Here is a 7227-nt window from a genome sequence, read left to right on the forward strand (position 1 = left end):
GCTTTAAGTCCCACGCAAGGCTTTCTCATAGTAAATGCTCAATAAATATTTGTGGACTATTTAGCCCCTTATTGATTAGTCATTCTTTAATTTACTCAGCAATATTTTTTTGTGTATATATATATATATATATATATATATATATATATATATATATATATATACACACACATGGGGTTTTTTTTGGCCACGCTGCAAGGCATGTGGGATCTTAGTTCCCTGACCAGGGATCGAACCCGTGCCCCTCTGAAGTGGAAGTGCAGAGTCCCAACCACTGGACTGCCCGGGAAGTGCCCCAATAATTACTTTTTGAAGAATTACTATGAACCAGGTCTGGAAATACAAAGTTATCCTCTACCTTCTAGGACTTGACAGCCCAGGGGTAGAAATTGCCATAAAACCTCAACAGAACACAGGAGGCGACGTGTTGAGCATAAAGGGTGGCAGGCAGAGGGTCCTATGGGATCACAGAGGAAGCACACGAATCCAGCCTGCAGGTTCAAGGTGAGCTTTCTGGAGAAGATGATGCTATCTGAATGAGTCCTGGAGGAGACTGGTGGGAAAGGTTGCTTTCAAGGCAGAAGGAACAGCAAGTACAAAAGCATGGATGTGGTGAGATTGTCCTCAAGCTGCCAGCGTTCACATCGCCGGGGTGTGGGGTGCAGGGATAGTGACGATGGGTGAGCTGGAGACCTGAAACCGAAGGGTTTTTGGCAAAGAAGCAACATCGTCAGATTTGTACAACTTTGGAGAATAGATTGAAAGTGATCAAGGTTGAAGGCAGAGAAACCAAATGCAGTTCTCCAAATGACAGTGAGGACTTGAACTGACATGGATGAGTGTGTGTGTGTGGGGGGGGGGGATTCAAAAGACGCCAAGGAGCTAGAGTGCGCTGGACCTGGAGCCTGGCTGGGATGGTGAGGGACTGGGCAGCTTGGTGGGAGCTAGTGAAACGGGCCGGAAGATGATGGGCATGTTGCGTTTCAGATCCCTGTGCACCATCCAGGTGGGGCCAGAAGTGAGCTAGATCTGAGCTCAATGGGTCTGCAGCTCAGAGACAGGTTTTTGGCTGGAGATACCAGTTTGGGAGTTATTGGCATATGATGGCGATGGAAACTGCGGGGAGTGGGAATGGGGGTGCGGGGGAGGCTGTAGAGATTGGGAAGACTGAGGAAAGCTTTACTACTTCACCTTTTTTTTTCTAAACAAGCATTATCGAATTTAAATCATCATAGGAACCCCGTAAGCGGATGGGCGTTATCATGATATCCACTTTAAAAATGAGACAGGCTCGGAAGGTTAAGTGACCTGTGCAATGCACTCAGCTAGTAGCCAGAGCAGGTGGGCCTGACACCGCACTCAGCATACAGGACAGCCTTCCAGCCCCACCTCCAAGGACCTGTAGGACACACGCGTCCTTTTCCTCCTTCCTCGCTCACCCAGGCCAGGCCGGGCACTTCCCTCCCTCAGCCTTGGACCCTTTCTCTTGTGGAGCCCCTACTTCCCACTAGACATTAAAGGGGTGTGATTTGGCCCCTAACAGTCACCAGAGCCTGGCTCAGCCAGCCCCCAATCTTGGTGATGGGTAAGAGGAAGGACCCTGAGCACTGATGGAGTGGCAGAGGACCGAAACTGCCAAGACTGGGAGAAAGCATCAGTGCGAGCTGATAAGAAGGAGGGCGGGGGAAGGGCAGAGCTCACCACAGAGGCCAAGGCTACCAGAAGGCAAGGAGGTAGAGAGAACGGAGGCAAGGGGGCTGGGGACCAGAGCTTAAAGGGAGGGCTGGGGGTGGGTAGTGCGGGAGGGAGGAGGGGGAGAGGTAATGGGAGGCTCATTGTCCCAGCAGGGGGAAGTCTTTTGTTTCCTCTCTTCCCTTGGCAGCCTGACAGGATATGAGGCCAAGCCCCCCCCTCCATGCCAGCATCCCCCCCACCCACTGGACAGGGCCCTTCCCTTACCATTGTATCCTTGACAGGGATGGGGGCAGGGGCAATGGCTCTAGGCGGGAATATAAGGACTATTCGTGGCTGGGGGCTAGGCTACCGAGGTCCTGATGGGACCAGAAGCCCCCGGGCTAGTTCGTGGAGCTTGGCAGGGAAAGCTTCGTGCCTGGGGAGGAGCAGGAAGCCAGGCCAGGGTGGGGCCTGCACCGAGGGTAGCAGGTCGGGCCAGGGGGCGGTAGGCTGGGCCCAGAGGAGATGACGCAGCCCTTCAGGCCTCTCCCAGCCCCCACCATTCCAGCGTGGGGGCCTGAGAGCTCACCTGAAATCCAGTGTTGACACCCACCCCCCAACCAGGGCGGTTGGGAGCTGGTAGAGCCCAGCGAACTCCGGGGTCCGGCCTGGGCCCTCCACCGCCGCTTTCCTGTACTCCCTCCCTCCCTCCCCAGGATCCAGGAGTCTGGCCTCCCGCTGCGGTCCTCCAGGAACCCTGGAATTTCATCCATCCCCTCCTCTCCCTCCTGGGTCATTTTGCTCCATCAGCTGTTCCTGCAGGAAGGGCGCCCTGCTCAGCCTCGCCTCTCTTCCCGAGCCTTTTGTTTGCTGGGTCTGCAGGAAACTGTAGGGGCGGTGGCCAAGGGCTCATCTGCCCCTGGGGCCTGGGGGAGGGGGGGGTCTGGATTCACGAGACTTAATCCTGGGGAGCTCACGGCGCGGGTAGGGAGGCTCGATCGCCGGGGAATTGGCATTTAGGGCCTGAACTCGGAGTTGGGGCACCCGGGGGCGGGGATTGGACGTCCTATCTCCGAGGGGCGGTCCGGGTGTGTGTTCGGGGATTCCTAGAACTGGAGGCTGGAGGGACACCCCGAGGTGACCTAATAAGTGGGAGCCAACACGAGGGGAGAAAAATCTAGATACTGAATCCCACAACTTCGTCCTACACGCCTCGAATCCCGAGGATCCCAAGCGGTGGGGAGACGGTAGGCAGGTCAGCCCAGACAGCTTCTGAGGATTAGCTAATTCCTTTTTCTTTTAAAAATGGTGGGGAGGAGGACCAGCACTTCGCCTAAGAATTCACGCTTTCCCAGGACGCGCCCGCAGACTAGGCGGCGGCGCGGACGCTCTAGCAAGCTGGCGCCCTCTCTTTGGTTGCCCTCTCTCTGAGGCTACCCTGGGCGCCGCCATATTCCCTTCACAGTGGGCGGGGCGGGGCCAATGCAGTCACGTGAGGAGCAAGCCCTCAGGTCCGCAATGGTTCCCAGAACCGTCAGGGAATGGTTCCTGAGGTCCCCTCGAGTGCCAGGGGCTGTTAGAAGTACCGGAGCTGGAGCAGCGAAGAAAAGACAAGTTCCTGTTTCGTGGAGCTTAATTTTCTGTTGGGAATAGACAGTCAATGAACAAGATGCACAAATAAACGACATGTATTAGTGTTAAGAGCTATGGAGAAAAAAAAATAGGAAAGTGGGATGGGAAGGAAGGTGTAGTTCAATATTTAAATGGGACTGGCAGAGAAGATTTCACTAAGAAGATAATATTTGAGTTCAGAAGACAAAGGAGGCTCATGCCCTGTGTGCCCACAGGGCGTTCTTGGACACAGCCCAGAGGTCGTTGTGGGGTAAGATCAGGAGATGAGCAGAGGTGAGGGCAGGATGCAGATCGGGTAGGGCTTCATGCGTAGGGTGCCCGTGTAATATGTAGGCCGCTCTGGGTCACTTCTGAGCGAAGGATATGCTGTTAATACTTATGCTAAGGCAGCAGGCATAACCTGGTAGCTGGACTGTAGTCGGTGAATCAGAAGGTAAGTATGGTTACCTTAAGGGACTTTGATTTTTACTCTGAGGAAAATGGGAGACCACTGGACAGTTTTGAAAAGGCAAGTGTCATGAATGGACACTTGCTTTAATAGCGTCACTCTAACCTGTTGAGAATAGAATGTAGGGGCCAGGGCAGAAGCAGACACACCAGTTAGGGGGCCACCAGTCAGGGAGCTGTCACAATAATGCAGGCAAGAGATGATGGTGACTTGGACTAGGGTGGTAAATTGGGGTTGGATACTGGTTGTATTTTAAAAGTAGAGGCCAAAAAAAAAAAAAAAAGTAGAGGCCAAAGGAATTGCTGATGGGTTGGATGTGAGGTGTAAGAGAGAGTTTTCAAGCACAACCCCAAGGTTTTTGACCTAAGCATCTGGGCAAGTGGGACAAGCACAAGAGGCGTAGGTTGTGGGGGTATGTTCAGGCGTTGGATTTTGGATATGCCAAGTTTGAGTTGCCCGTTTGATGTGCGAGCAGAGATGTTAGTATGTTCTTGGAAGTCTGAAGTTCAGAGTAGAGATCTGGGCTGTAGATACACCCTTAAGGCACTGTTATAGAGATGGTATTTAAAACTAGAGGATTGGATGCGATCACCAAGGGAGTGGGTGTAAGTGGTGAAAAGATGTCTGTGGACTGAGCTTCCAGTGCTCAGTGGAGCCTCCAGTCCACAGTGGCCTCTTGGCTGTGGCTCCAACACCTAGGAGTGCTCCACAGCTGAGACAAGAGATGAGGAAGAACCAGCAAAGGAGACTGAACGGGAGGATAGTTGCATTTACCAGGGCTGTGATTTTGCCAGGAGGTGTAATAAAGTGAGAGAGGGGCAAGGGAGTGCTTTTCAGTGACCGTGAACTTTAAGCTGGGTAAGAAGGGAAGTGAGTGGGGGACAGTGGGCAGAGGGCAGGATCAATGGATTGAGGCACCAGTGAGGTGGAGGAGTGTTCGGGTCAGGGCATGACAAAGACCCTCCCCTTGACCAAACTTCAGTCAGTTTCCTCTGAACCTTCTTCTGGACTAGGCTTCGACCTTAGCCCCCATCCTTGCTGGGCCTTCCTAGCTCAGTTTAGAGAGAACCCACCCACCCTTCATATCTGATCACCCTGGCCTGCCTTCAGCAAGGATCCTGTTAAGTCCCTTTAGCTAGAATCCCCCAATGCTTGGTGCTTCCTCCTAGTAATTTTACATTCACTGACCCCCTCATTCTGCTTGTTGGCTCTAAATCCCCAGCTGTTTTTGCTGTATTTGGAGTTGAGCCCGTTCTCTCTCCCCTACTGTGAGTCTTGACACCTATTTCAATAGCTCTGAATAAAGTCTTCTTTACTGTTTTAGCAAGTGTCAGATTATTTTTTTTCCTCAACAGGCATAACTAGAAGTGGTGAATGAAAAGAGGAGAGGGTACATTACTGGTAATGACAAAGTCTAGGCATCACCATTGGGTGGGATGGAGGGTGAGATCTATGGAGAAATGGAGTTTAAGCACCTGCCAGCCCAGGGTGTTGGAAGTCTCATCCATGTGGATGTTGAAATCACCAAAAATTGTGACAGGAGGGATGTTGGAGAGACCCAGGAGCCAAGCTCCGTGTTGTGGGTAGCAGAGATGACCACTGAAAATGCCAGTTTAACTGCTCATGAGACCTCTTCCTGGCAAAGCCACATTTGTGCTGCTTTGAGCCCCTTCCTCTCCTAGGGAAAGGTTGCAGATAATTTACAGCCAAAGGCCAGTGGCAGGAAAAGCGGTGTTCATTTCCTGAGGCTCAAATGACAGTGTAACCATGAAGGACTCTATAAAGTTAGGAAATTATTACTGAAGTTCTCCAAGCTTCAATTTGCTAATGTGAAAAATGGAAATCATAGCGGGATCTACCTCACAAAGTGGTTATGCATATTTCATGTAGTACCGTATGCAAATAAGTTGTTGAACATTTCCGTATTGTTCTCAAGTGCCTATTAGTTTATTGAACACTCACAGCAACCTTAACCGGGAGGGTCTAGTTAATCCCCATTTTACAGATGAGGAAACGTTGCCAGGTGGTGCCGACGTTGATGGCACCTGTAGAGCGAGGAGTGGGTCCTAACTCTCAGAGGTTCAAAAGTCTGGAGGGGACAACGTTGCGGGGAGGCGCGAAAGCGGGCGGGGGACCAGTCCGACCTACGGCAGCTTGCGCCTCCCGGGCTCGCCCGGATCGGCGGCCAATGGCTCCCTCTGGTGGCGGAAGAGAGGAGAGCAGCCAGTGGGCTGGACAGGGCGCGAGGGGAGGGCGCCGCAGGGGCGAGGGCTGAGGCCAGGACCTGGTGGGCTTTGCAAGGATCCGAGAGGCTGGAGGAGTAGGGCCCCGCGTTCCGGGTGGCGCACCTGGGCCAGGTGTTGTGGCCCCGCCCACCTGCCGGAGGCCTTCCGCCGTCACGACACGCCCCTTTCAGCAGTGTCTCCTCCGGACGCCTCCGAGCTCCGAGTGGGGTCCCGCCCGCGCGGCGGGGGCCTGTTTGCACCAGGGTGATAGGCGCAGTGGGAGCCGTGGCCCACACCCTGCCGGAGACGCACGTCCGAGTGGCGACCCCGAGCAGCACCCGGGTCGCACGTGGGGCGGGAGCCTCGCAGGCAGCGGGAGCTGGGTGGGGCGGGGCTTCCCCGGGCTCGCCCACGGGGCGGGGCCGAGCCCGGGGACCAATGGGGCGCTTGTGTGCTGGGGGTGGGTCAGGCTCGAGGCCTGGCATCCCGGTAGCCACAGCTGTCTTTCCGGCACCCTTGCCCCCTCCGCCAGTAGCGGACCCTCCAGCTCTCGGGGATCACTCCTGAGCGGCTGCATCCTCCGGTGGGTAAGTGAACGCCCTGCCACACCCGGGCGGTGAGGGTGCGCCTGGCCGGGGAGGAGCGAATCTCGGCCCCCTCCAATCCGCCCCGGGAGAAAGTGGGCAGGAACCGGTGCGGGGAGGAGGACCACCTTGTGTCGCCGGACGGTGTTTTTGTTTTGGTCGTCGAGGAGTTGTTGGGGCGGTGGAGTTTGGGGGACGCCTGTGTGGGTGGGAGGAATCTGGTGAGATTAAGGAAAGAGGAGACTGTTTGAGATGGGTTGAGGGAGAGTGTTGATGGAGGGTGGGGCTTTGGAAGATTCGGAAGTTTCTTATCGCCCGGGGATGAGGTGATTGCATGGAGGATCTTGGGGGGCGGCTCAGGACTCCGGAGGATGGGGTGAGGAGGGCCTCCTGCCCATCACTCACTTCCCTTCTGGAGGATTTGCTTCCTCTTGCGCTGCTAGTTAAGAAGGCGGAGGATCTTTGCACCTTTCCAGAGCCACTGCCATCCCTAGTCTCAGGGATACGGGGGAAGGGGTGGCCTCAGGAACTGGGAGGGGCCATGGTACCCACTGCTGGGGCTTAAGAGTCTGCCATTGTTGCGGCAGTGGCCGGGACCAGTCTGCCCTCCACTAACTCTTTGAGTTGTTGGTGAACGTGAGTGTGTCTGTGTGTGTGTTTCCTT

The sequence above is a fragment of the Leucopleurus acutus genome (assembly GCF_964270905.1).
Source record: "Leucopleurus acutus genome assembly, chromosome: 16".
Lineage (NCBI taxonomy): Eukaryota > Metazoa > Chordata > Mammalia > Artiodactyla > Delphinidae > Leucopleurus > Leucopleurus acutus.